The 13,817-nt window shown below is 37.2% G+C and overlaps 1 protein-coding gene across 16 annotated transcripts in view; it reads right to left on the bottom strand.

Moving 5' to 3' along the window:
* SCEL (sciellin) overlaps positions 1–13,817 on the bottom strand; it is a 322,010-nt gene that overhangs the window by 131,076 nt on the left and 177,117 nt on the right. The window lies entirely within an intron of this gene.

Raw genomic sequence — 13,817 nt, 5'->3', positions numbered from 1 at the left:
TACATTCTGCCTATGAGAACACTCACACAAGCTTTAGACAGTGGGAGAGATGCAGAAACCATAATATTGTTCCTTGCCACTGGTACCCATGTCATGTTCTTTGGCAAACAGTAAGTAAGATGTTTCCAGAAGCTTCTGGTATTCTTCCTGTGAATTATTTCATTTCAGTGGTGAACATAGTCAGCCATTTCCTACAACTCCTGCAAATCCTGATTTCCTGAAAGCCATCAGCAGCTTTGTTTAACCTTCATCCTCTAGGTCTTTCTATTTCCTTAGCAGAAATTTGACTGACACATATTCCTTATAAAGCATAATATATATAATAGAAATAAAAAAGAAATAACATAAATAATATTTTAATTATTTTAGTTGATAAGTAAATTTTTTCTGAATAAAAATATTAGTTTGTAATTAATTCTTTTCAATTAGCATATAATTCAAACATCTGGTTCTAAAATCATTTTATTTCAATATTTAGCTTTAATAGCTGTAAGAACTTAAAAAGAGATATCTCACAAAAATATATAGATTAAAATAGAAGAAACACCTCATTAGCTATGCTTACTAAATTGCAATATACAAGAAAATTATGATATGCAGAAAATTATGAAGATTTCTAAAAAGTCATTAAATAATATCTGAATAAAATGCAAACAGATCTTGTGTTCTTAGATAGGAAGATTTAGTATTATAAAGACAGTAATTTTTCCCAAAATAATCCACAGACCTAATGAGGTTTCAAATAAAGCATCAATAGAGCTCTTCATGGAAATGCATAAATTGATTCTAAAGTTTACATACACAAGAGAGAACACCCAAGAACTTTCTGAATAAGAAGGCAGTGGTAGGATGCAAAACTTGTCTCACCAGCTATAAAAACTTGTTATAAAGCTGTAGTAATTAATGTGGTGGTCTATAGGGATAGATACATTGATTAGCTGATTAATTGGACAATAAACACAGAAGGAAATTCACACAAATATTTAACTTTGATATACGACAGAGTTGTATGTATTAAGCCACCCAATCCATGTCACTTTGTTATGGCAGCCCTAGCTAACCAATACAGTCTCCAAACCAGAATTTCTTTTTTATTTTTAAATTTTTTTTAAGTTTTATTTATTTTTGAGAGAGAGAGAGAGAGCGAGCAGGGGATGGACACAGAGAGAGAGAGATAGAGACAGAGTATCCCAAGCAGGCTCCACACTGTCGGCACAGAGCCTGACCTGAAGCTTGAACTCATGAACCGCGAGATCATGACCTGAGCCAAAATCAAGAGTCGGACACTTAACTGATTGAGCCACCCAGGCACTCCAAGTCAGAATTTTCTAACAGTCACCCCTCCTCCATATTTTCAGGTTTACAAGAGAGTACAGCAAAGCCTGAAACACACTAACACATTCTGAAAAATGAATTCTGTGTAGCTACTCTGGCATCATTACACAAGGAAAAGGAAACTGATAAACATTCTTAGATTCCAAACGCTCTCACCAAATTTTCTTCTGACCTCATGATTATAAAATTAAATTTCATACTATTGCCACCAATGTATGTATCAACTCTGCATTTTGCTTCTTTCTGGTGATTATCATATTTGTCATTTATTGACAATAGCCAACACACTTGTATTATTAATAGCTAAGTAATATTCCTTTATATTCATGAAATCTATCAGATGGCTGGCATGAAAAGGTTATGCTGCTGTTACCAAAAATGGGTACCAGAGAGATGACATGAATCATAAGACTGGGAGAGACATTGGAACCGATCTGAAAACCACACTTTTCATCAAAGCCAACCCGCTTTAGACTGCTACTCTCTCTTCCATTCAAAGCCAAGAGAAACTAACAGAGCAGAACATCAAGGCAGTTAAGCAATAAGGATGCACAGTCCCGGGGCACAGCTGCATAGCTGTGCTCAGAATGAGGAAGCCATTTTCCAAGTATAAAGTAACTGGCACAAAAATTTTGCTGAGGATCTTAGAGCAAATGGACTTATACTTAATGTAGGTGATCAAGGTCACTGTCCTGAAGATGCAGAGAAAGAGAATCCTTTGCCCGACTAGTATGGGCTCTGGTACAAAACATAACCCATCTGTCAGTGCTCCCTGAACGTGTCTCCCATGGCTGCAGAAAGAAAATAAAACTGTGTGTCTCCCCAGAAGTCAGGCCCAGGAACATGGCTGCTTCTCCACAGTTAGAGAACCAGGAAGCTCAAGAAAGAGTAGTCACCACCGTGAAAGCACAATTCAGGAGTTTGCTAATCTGAACTCAGATTCAGTGGGCTGACCACTGAGAACAGCCCAGAAAGTCTTCATAGCATTGTAATTGCACAGTGCAGAAGGGAACTGGATAATTCCAATAGGATTTGCCTTAGTAGAGTTATGAGAGTTTATTTTAAAGATGGTTTAAAGATCATTGAAAGTCAAAAAATATATAATTATTTCTACTTTTAAAAATTTCCAAATGTATTATAACTTCTATTTATTAAAACAGAAAAAATTGATAAAAACAACAATAACAAAAAGCCTTTGGCAATATTTAGTTCAGCTTCTTAGATGATGCATTAATTAATGACTGTGCTGGGTTTGTTTTAAAAGCTCTCTGTGGGGGGGAGGCAAACCAGAAGAGACTCTTCAGGGCTGAGAACAAACTAAGGGTAGATGGGAGGTGGGGGAGAGGGGAAAATGGGTGATGGGCAGGGAGGAAGGCACTTGTTGGGATGAGCACTGGGTGTTGTATGGAAACCAATTTGATAATAAATTATAATAAAAAATAAAAAATAAATAAAAGCTCTCTGTTTCTTTAGTTGAGGTTTTTCTACATTTGAAATTTGTTATTTTTTTTAATTGAAAGACTATTTACTAGAGAGGGTTTAGGTTTATGAAAAAAATTGGGTAGAAGTACAGAGACCCCATATATCCCCTTGACCATCCCATCCTTCTAGTTTCCTCTATTATTAACCTCTCTCACGAGCATGGTACATTTTTTACAATTGATGAGCCAATATTTTTTTCTTTTGTTTAACATTTTGTTACACTCCCAGGGAAGATTCCTCTACGCCTGAACTAGTCTCCCTATTAGCCAGTTTGCCAATGGTCTGTCTGTTCCTTGGATAGGTGCCATTAACAACATAGAGCAATGACACATGGGTGTCCTTTGAAAGCTCCAGACAGTGTATACACATTTTGCTCTGTAATGAGCCAACATTGACAGATTATTATTAACTTTATTGTTAAAGTGCATAGTGAATGTTAGGGTACATTCTTTGTGTTGTACCATTCTATGGATTTTGACAAGAGCATAAAATCATATCTGTACCATTAAACTTCAGAAAGAACAGTTTCACTACCCTAAAAATCCCCTGTACTCCACGTATTCCCTCTCCCTCTCTCCACCAAGTCCCTGGCAACCACGAATCTTTTTGCTGCCTCTATAGATTTGCCTCTTCCAAGTGACACATAATATGTAGTCTTTTTCAAACAGAATTCTTTCATCTAGCAGTATGAATTTAAGGTGAAACTTGCTATTTTTCTGTAGGGAGTGGTGTAAAAGAGAAAAGGGTAAAGCAAACACAAGCAATTTTAAAAGAAATACTCTTGGTGCTTTACCAATCATTAGCGTGTGCAGGGCATGCACACACACATATCCTAGTCATTTAGGATTTACACTTAAGAGTATGAATGTGTCAAGTACAGGAACCACTGAACTTTAGAGCAAACACTATTTCCACATTCAATCGACAGTCTTGTGTCAATAGTAGATGAAAGTCTCTCAGTGACTTTAAAATTTGTTCTTCCATTAAAATAATATTTATGGGGTGGAAAGTGGGGATAGAGAATTTGCAAACAAGTTCTAAAGTCCTTTTTAGTAGATTTACTTATTGTAGTGGAATGAGTGAAGTGATTCTGAAACAACTGAGATATTTTATAGGATTAAGCAATGAGTAAATGTGTTGTTGAGAGCCAGAGTTCTCACTAACGAAGAAGGGACACAGAAATATACAACAATGAATGGCAAGATAGAACCTCACGGGAATGGACTGGAATTGGAAGTATTGATGTGGACTCTTAATTTCTAAAATATATCAGAATGTGTATTTGCATGTGTTTGTACACATGTGTGTGCATATGTATCTATATGTTTACATGTGTATATGTATACATATACATGCATACTTCCTAACTTTGCATACTTAAAGGGCCAAGAAGCAAAGACACCTCAGTAACTATAAACATACCTAATCCCAAAATTTTGCCTTTAATACCATTCCAACTAAAGGAAACAAGGCTGTACTTCATGGAGCTATGCTGAGCTAAATGCTTTAAAATTTATATCAAACATATCTGCATAAACGCTTGCTATGAGTTAGGCTGAGGGTTCAAAGATATAATGTGCTATTCACTAATCACCCACTAGATTCTCTATAGTACAAGATTAGTCAGGAATATATTGTTATGTCAGAAAATGAAGAAGAGCTTAAAAAAAAAGGAATGGGGGCTTGCAACCAGGACACGGAACCAACTGGAAAAGGGCCTTCGATTGCCAAGTCAAACTGGGGATAATATAAACACCAAACTATTAATTACAGTAATGAATCATAAACCATTGAAAAATATGAGCTAATGAGTATGTTACTGAATAAAAAAAGATATGGTATCTCCATGTAGTTTTGTTTTGTATTTCTCTGATGATGAGCAATGTTGAGCATCTTTTCATGTGTCTGTGAGCCATTTGTATGTCTCTTTTGGAAAAATGTCTACTCATGTCTTCTGCCCACTTCTTCACTGGACTATTTGCTTTTTGGGTGTTGAGTTTGGTAATTTCTTTATAGATTTTGGATACTAACCCTTTATCCGATATGTCATTTGCAAATACTTTCTCCCATTCTGTTGGTTGCCTTTTAGTTTTGTTGATTGTTTCTTTTGCTGTGCAGAAGCTTTTTATCTTGATTAAGTCCTAATAGTTCATTTTTGTTTTTATTTCCCTTGCCTTTGGAGACATGTCAAGCAAGAAGTTGCTGCGGCTGAGGTCAAAGAGATAGTTGCCTGTTTTCTCTTCTAGGATTTTGATGGTTTCCTGTCTCACATTTAGGTCTTTCATCCTACATTGCATTTCATACTACATAGCATTTCATGCTACATTGAGATACCACCACACACTGGTCAGAGTGGCTAAAATTAAAACCCAGAAAACCACAGATGTTGGCAAGGATGTGGATAAAGGGGAACTCTCTTGCATTGTTGGTGGGAATGCAAATCAGTGCAGCAAATCTGGAAAACAGTGTGGAGGTTCCTCAAAAAATTAAAGATAGAATTACCCTATGATCCAGAAATAGCACTACTAGGAATTTATCCAAAGGATACAGGAGTGCTGATTCACAGAGGCACATGTACCTCCCAAAGTTTATAGCAGCAGCATCAACAAAAGCCAAATTATGGAAAGAGCCCAAATGTCCATCAACTGATGTATGGATAAAGAAGATATGGTACATATATACAATGGAATACTACTTGGCAACGAAAAAGAATGAAATCTTGTCATTTGCAGTAACGTGGATGGGACCGAAGGGTATTATGCTAAGTGGAATAAGCCAGTCAGAGAAAGACAGGTATCATATTTTCACTCATATGTGGAAGTTGAGAAACTTAACAGAAGACCTCGAAGGAAGGGAAGAAAAAAAAAAAGAGTTACAAACAGAGAGGGAGGCAAACCATAAGAAACTTTTAAATATAGAGAACAAACTGAGAGTGGGAGGGGGTGAGGGTGGAAGGGGGCGGGGGAAAATGGGTGATGGGCATTGAGGAGGACACTTGAGGGGATGAGCACTGGGTGTTTTATGTAAGTGATGAATCATAGGAATCTACTCCCAAAGCCAAGAGCACACTCTATATACACTGTATGTTAGCTAACTTGACAATAAAATAAATAAATAAATAAATAAATAAATAAATAAATAAATAAATAAATTTTTGAAAAGATAAATAAATTAGAAAGGAGGTCTCATGCTTTTAAGGCAGAATGCTGAGAGCTGGCTGGTTAATGCAGAGGGGATGCTGGAGTTGAATCATTTGCAGCATTATAGTAAAGACTAGATCAGGCAAGAATCATCAATGGATGCCAGCTAAATCCAGAGAGAAATTTGGCTGAAAACAAGAAGATTTGAATGGACTTAAAGTGCCTTATCACAAACCACCAATTAGTTTCAAGTGAAAAAATAAAGTAATTATACAGGGGAGAAGCTAGGCAACATGTTCACTGGGCAATTAATATTAATGTCACCAGTGAGGAACAGATGGTCACTGTGTGTCTCCAGATGATATACCTTGAGAAAGACACACGTCACCTATGAAGCATGTGTTTGAGAATGTATAACCGGACTCTAATCATGAGGAAACATCAAACCAATGACGAATATCCTATTAAAAAGAGGGGAAGATTATAGTCTTTAAGAATATTGTTAGCATAGGGGCACCTGGGTGGCTCAGTCAGTTGAGCAACCGACTTCAGCTGAGGTCATGATCGCATGGTTTGTGAGTTCAAGCCCCACATCAGGCCGGCTGCTGTCAGCAGGGAACATACTTCAGATCTTCTGTTCCTCTCTTTGTACCCTTCGCCCACCTGTGCTCTCTCAAAAATAAATAAAACATATATTATTGGCATAAAACACAAGAAACAGCTGTGGAAATGTGCCTGATTAAGAATGCAAGATGGGGGGGCGCCTGGGTGGCGCAGTCGGTTAAGCGTCCGACTTCAGCCAGGTCACAATCTCGCGGTCCATGAGTTCGAGCCCCGCGTCGGGCTCTGGGCTGATGGCTCAGAGCCTGGAGCCTGTTTCTGATTCTGTGTCTCCCTCTCTCTCTGCCCCTCCCCCGTTCATGCTCTGTCTCTCTCTGTCCCAAAAATAAATAAACGTTGAAAAAAAAAATAAAAAATAAAAAAATAAAAAATAAAAAAAAAGAATGCAAGATGGGGCACCTGGATGGCTCAGTCAGTTGAGCATCCAACTCTTGGTTTCACCTAGGGTCATGATCTCATGGTTCTTAAGTTTGAGCCCCACATCCTTCTCTGCAATGACAGTGCAGGGCCTGCTGGGATTCTCTCTGTCTCCCTCTCTCTTTGCCCCTCCCCCACTTGCTCTCTCTGTCTGTCTCAAAACAAATAAATAAACTTAAAACAATTTTTAAAAATGCAAGGCAATTTGTTTTACTACATTCCAGGTTAAAGACACAAAACAACTAAATACAATATCCGACCCTGGACTGGATTCTAAATTGGAAAGGGAAATGCTATAAAGAGCATTACTGGGGCAATTGAATAAGGACAATCGCTTGGATGAAACTATTGCATCAATGTTAAATTTACTAAAGTTGATGAGTGAACTATGATTATGAGAGAGAATACTCTTAGGAAACATACAATAAAATACTTAGGAGAAAAGTGGTAATGGGTTAAAGGGTCATGATGTATACAATTGAATATTGGCAATATAATATAAGATACATAAACAGAGGGAGGCAGCAAATATAAGCAAATAAAACAAAAAAAAATGTTCACCATAGAAAACTGAGTAAAGGGTATAGAGGTACTCTTTGTATTATTCTTATGCTTGCAAGTTTTTTGTAAGTTTGAAATCATTTTCAAACCAAACAACACGAACATTAAGGAAAACAGTATCTAATGAAGTAAGTAGTGACAATGGATATTCTTCTACTGGAATCCTCATCTCCCATCACCTGGGCAACTCATATTCATCCTTTAACATAATCTGCCAAGGCATTACTTTCTCTCTGTTACCTTCCCCAACACCTTTGTCTTAAAACAAAACAAAACAAAGCAAAACAACCTGCACATTCCATATCATCTGGAATTGCATTTAGATTCTGGTAACACAGTGAAAATAGCAGCTGCTTAAACAAGACAGAAATGTATTTCTACCCCAAAATTGAAGGAGAGGCAGTCCAGGGTTCTGCTGTGTCATCAGTGATTAGACTCCTTCTCTCTGCCTTTCTTGTCATCCTTTATATATTGTTTTCATCATTGAGGTCACATTATCCTCCAATATTACTCCTGGAGCTCCAGCCATCACAACCACAATCCAGCCTGCAAGCCCTAGCCTTTTGTCCCCAGGCCAAGGAGACTTCCCCAAAGTCCAATCCCAAACTTCCACTTGCATTACATTAGCCAAAACTTAGTTCCATGGCCACATCTCCTGCAAGGGAGGATAGAAAATTGAGTCTTTTGCTGGGCATTTTGCCACCTGGTACAAATTGGAGGGCTTTTATAAGAAAGAGGGGAAAATTAATATTGGTTAGGCAATTATCAGTCTCTGAATACCATCCTGTTGTGAAATTTGCCATTATTTTGTACATATTCTATTATTACCTGTGTCAGACCATATTTTGTCTGTGTTTATGTCACTATCCTAAACTATAGCATATAATTTTTGGATATGAAATATCTATGTTGGCTTTTAAATGCCCCAGTGCTTGACTCAGAGCCAGTCCCATGGTAATTGCTCATGTAAGGTTCATGAAGGTAAATGAGTTGATAAGCAGCCATTTGAGATATTCAAGATATATATATTTGATATTCCACAGGATTACCCTGCCATTATGGAGAGACCTTGAGGATAAAGTTCGTAAAGTTTTATGTGGTTATAAAACTCAAATGCTGACAAAATTAGCTGGTGGCTTCAGGTCATAGAATATAGAAGATGGTAATCAACTGAAGGTTTTAACAGTGAAATGCAATCCTTTTTCCTTAGTTTCGATGACTTGTCCCTTTATATACTCCAAATGCTGGGGGTCCTTCATTTATTAAATATTTTAAAACATAAATGTTAAAAAACATTTAATATTAGATGTATTTCTGACCTCATTTAACCAGTCAATGAGGAATGAGGAAGTAGGTTTTTAAAAAAAAAGGAAGTAGGTTTAGAAACAATTTTGTTAGCATGCTCAACAACGAGCAACATAATAGGAAATAGGAAGCAAGGAATGTGAGATTGCTGAGTGATGTTTTGCCTTCTCAAGCATATGACATGCTGCAGAACCCAACTGATCTTAGAAAAGAGCAGAGGAGTCTTTTTATATAAAAACACTAACTCAAAAGAATTATCATGCATAGAAAAAAAAGCCCTTATCACTCATGTAGTCACCAAATATATTTGAGCTTTTACTATGCATCAGGTAATTTGGTAGATATGAAAGACAGAATGGCATTTAAGGAAGAAGACTTAATTTTTGCCTCGGAGAGTTCTCCCAGTGGAACATGTTTTCAGCCTCAAGGTTGTATACTTCCAAAACCCATGCACTCGGCCACTATATTTTCACATTAAGATTCAACTCTTCTTGGGGCATGTGAGTGGCTCAGTTGGTTAAGCACCCAACTCTTGATTTGGGCTCGGGTCAGGATCTCATGGTTGTGAGCTTAAACCCCAAGTTCGGCTCCGCGTTGTTCATGGAGCCTGTTAAGATTCTCTCTCTCCCTCTCCCACTGCCCCTCCCCACACTCTCTCTGTCTCAAAAAAAAAAAAAAAAAAAAAAGAATTAACTCTTCTTGGGGTGCCTGGCTGGTTAAGTCAGTAGAGCATGCGACTCTTGATCTCAGGGTTGTGAGCTTGATCCCCATGTTAGGTGCAGAGATTACTTAAAAACAAAATCTTAATTTTTTTAATGTTTATTTATTATTGAGAGAAAAAGAGACAGAGCATGAGTGGGGGAGGGACAGAGAGAGAGGGAGACACAGAATCTGAAGCAGGCTCCAGGCTCTGAGCTGTTAGCACAGAGCCCAATGCGGGGCTCAAACTCACAAACTGAGAGATCATGACCTGAACCAAAGTTGAATGCTTAAGTGACTGAGCCACCTAGGAGCCCCAAAAATAAAATCTTAAAAAAAAAGAATTAACTCTTCTTGAACCTTTCCATCTTAAAATTTGGGTCTATAGTCAAGTGATAGTTGAAGATCCTAAAATGTTGTCTTTCTTACTTTTTACTTCCATTAAAAAGTGAAGCTGCTGATAATGGGTAAGAGAACTAAAATAAATTTTTAAGTGAAGTAAAATGTTCATTGATATTTTATTTATAGTCTCACTTCACTGAGTTCCATTTAAATGAGTTGCCAGAATTTTGCAGTGTTCAGATTGATTTACAGTTGTCTCAACATAACAACCAACATTCCGAACTGCAGAGCAATTATTTGGACGTTATTTTTCTAATTGATGCCAAAAATTCAAATTACTGGAGTTTTCCCCTAAATTGACCAGATAATTTGGAACTGTGAGCAGTCTCAGCTCAGCTGCCAGGGATATCAGATAAAATATTACCCCAAATAAAAGGTGGGGCTCCAGAATGAGTAAAACAAAAGGCATGCCAAAAAAGATAAACACACACCCTCCTTTGAAGATTACTGCCAACTGTCTTTAAAATAATGCCAAAGAAAACTTCTCAACCAGGTTTACTTCATCTCAACCTTCCCTTTTCTAATTCAAAATACCCAGGATGTCCCTTGCAGCTCAACAGTTTTTTCTGGAGCTTTAAAAACACATCAGGGAACTGAGTGAAATCCAAGCGATGCTTTTATTGTGTCGCCTGATTATCATCTGATGGTGAATAGGCAAGGAAGGAGTGTGAAGTTGAGGCGTTTGGCCATATATTTGAGGTCACAAAATGTCAGGGTTGGACAAGCTCACAGTGCATCCAAGTGCTTCTCAGTTGGCCTGTCCAGGACCTTCTTCTTTGAGAAGAGGGCAAAGGCATCTCTGACTGGTTGTCACACCTACATTTCCTGATTAATAGACCTGTCATTGTGGGAAGTTGTCCAGTCTGAACTGTGAGGTCACCAAGCCCTAGAAAAGCCTTAAAAATATCATCTGACCACATATACTCTGCCTCCTGCGGAAGGGAATTTTAAGTGGCTCTGAATCACACTTCCAGAGCACCAGCCCAGAATGACCAAAAACCATATTCTTCATCATTTAGAACATCAACATGGTAGTAATTCTCTCCCAAACTAATAACTCTTACTATAGTAGCAAGGTTTGATTATTGTTCTCTTTTTGAAGACCAGGGGAAAGACAGACACGTATTGCCTCAGATGCTCAAGAATGATCACAAATATGACCAGGATGATGTCTCTGGCTCAAAACAGAGTACTCGACACCAGAAATCCAAATATTAATCCAATTCCCTCTTTTTAAAAATCACGATGTTACAGCATAGTAAAGCTAATGTTTGTATTAAGCCTATAAGCTGATTTGATTGTATTAACCTACTAGCTAAAAGTGGTTCCAGCTCAAGCCTAAAACCTTTACTTCATTACATTTGTAGAATTATTAAATTTATGAAAATACCAGGTCTAGGCAGAAGACATGGAAACAAACATAATCATGTGTTTCGTCCCTTGAACTCTGAGTATTATCCAGAAAAGAGGTGTTCAGCGGTGCTCGTGGATCCAAGGGGGAGAAGGGATTCAGAGCTATGGTCCACACATGGTCCTGTAAGGGGAAATAGTGCCCAGGTTCTAAGAGATCATAAGAGTGAACTTCCCAAGTTTTTTTTAAATGAACAAATGCCTTTGAGTTGGACATGTCTCCATATAAAATACCGAAGCACTAGAGGGAAACAAAATAAGAAAGAAAAATGATGAACACTTTTCTTTTCATTTTATTAATGTATTCTATTTCTTTATAGGGACAGAGTCTTTCAAAGGGTAGCCAGTTTCAAAATATATCAGTTTGGATCTTTTTTCACAATACTTCAATCCCACTTCTCAGGAACAAATCTATAGCTGGAAATTCAGAAAATCATCATCTCCCGCAGAGGCTGAAAACAATAGTGAAGCAGTGAGTCATGTTCAAGAAGGGTTTGGGTTACACTTGACTATTATTCAAGGCCTACTTAAATTTTTTTTAGGAAATTACTTTCCCAATTACAGGCAGGAGCACATTTTTCACTGTTATTATGAATAGGAAATAACAACCCATTTCTGACTTCAGCTTCCTTTTAAAGGACACCAATAGGAAGTTCATGGCTTTCAGAAGAACAAGAAAAAAGAAGTGTTACAATGTAGCGCACACACTTCATCACCATCTTTCCATAAAGAAAATATGTCGGGGATTTTTGCTGTTGATAATAACAAGCATCAGTAAGTCATTCTGGGAGTTCCTAGTCTTTAACCTCCATCTGCTGTCCATTTCCACCTTTAAATGGAGCAAAATTTCAGGTGAAGGAAACCTTGTCTTCCAAGTGCTACCCCGTGATTGTTTGTAATCATATTTTACATATGAGTTAGCTTGATATTGAAATGATAATGATAATGTCTGAACTTGAACTCATAGCTGGCCACATAAAACCATTCTTCAAACTTATGAATTATTCTTACCAAGAGGGGAAAAAACCAACAACCACTGTGTCCTAGTAAGTTTACTCAAAGTATTTGGTGAAGTAATACCTGATTTAAAAAAATGTTAAATATATACATGCAACGTGTGTGTGTGTGTGTGTGTGTGTGTTTATTAAGAGCCAGTCGTTGTTAGACTAGCAAAGTGATAAATGCCAATTTTACTTATTTGAATTATCTTTGTAAAATGAAAATACATGTATTTTGAGTGCTGGTATACATTTGGTCTTCATTTGCAAGGGTGAATGAGAATAAATTTAGTCCTTAGCCTCTTCTTGGTCCCTAAAATCTGGGGGTTAAAACTTAAATGCTGTTTGTGGCTCTAAATTTTTCATATAGTTATAATGAGTCTGAAAAAGTAGCATTACACCTGTCTTTTACTTATTTCTAAGTTCTAAAACTATAGGTTATTAGAATTAAAATAATTATAGTAGGGATGATGATGATGATAATGGCAGCATTTTTTTTTTGTCTTTCACCTTTAGGTTTTGTGTTTGTGATACTCAAATAATAGAGAAATGCAGCAAGCCTTGCCCTAAAACAAATTTGTCTGAAACAAAAAGGGAAAGTAAATGTTGTAATAAGGTATGGTAAACATATTTACAGTTTGTACAGTTATTACTAGAACGTAAGCCCCATGAGAGAAGCAGCTTTTCTACCTTGCTCAGTATTATGTCCACATCACTGGATAGTGCTAAGCACAGATAGGGCATTCAGTTTTATTTGGGTGCATTTAAGTAAGCCTTGAGCAATGGGAAAAAAAAAATGTCCTCATCTTGAAAACAGAAATCACCACTGACAACTAAATAAAATCAACGGAAGAGTTCAAATTGCATAAACTCTAAATATTTTGACTCACTTACAGTCTAGTCTCAGCTAACTAATCAGAGTTTCCAAGAAAATGGGCTGATCATACAGAGCCTTATTTGACCCTATAAGCTGTGGGAGCCACTAAAAAATTATGTGGGAAAAGAACCATTACTATTATATCCATTTTATAGATGAGAAAACTGACTTACTCTAGGTAACTGGTAGAGATGGAACAATCTCTGTCTCTCTGAAATAAAAACTGGTGAGCTTTACCACTCTTCTAGCTCAAGAACATTTAAACCAAAGAGAGGAACAAAATACAGGATACAGTAATTTAAATAGTGATGGCCCATGCTCCTTTTTCATGCCAAGAACAAAGATGGATGGAAGAGAAGACAGAGAGTTAAGGAACATGAAATTTTTAACAAATCTATCACTCCAGTATAATAACTATTGCTAAATTTTAAATGTTTTTATTTATTTATTTATTTTTGAGACAGAGAGAGACAGAGCATGAACGGGGGAGGGTCAGAGAGAGGGAGACACAGAATCTGAAACAGGCTCCAGGCTCTGAGCAGCCAGCACAGAGCCCGACGCGGGGCTCGA

Source organism: Leopardus geoffroyi, chromosome A1 (assembly GCF_018350155.1).
Source record: "Leopardus geoffroyi isolate Oge1 chromosome A1, O.geoffroyi_Oge1_pat1.0, whole genome shotgun sequence".
Taxonomy (NCBI): Eukaryota; Metazoa; Chordata; class Mammalia; order Carnivora; family Felidae; genus Leopardus; species Leopardus geoffroyi.
Note: the sequence above shows the minus strand (reverse complement) of the source record. Positions and strands in the feature narration are given on the sequence as shown.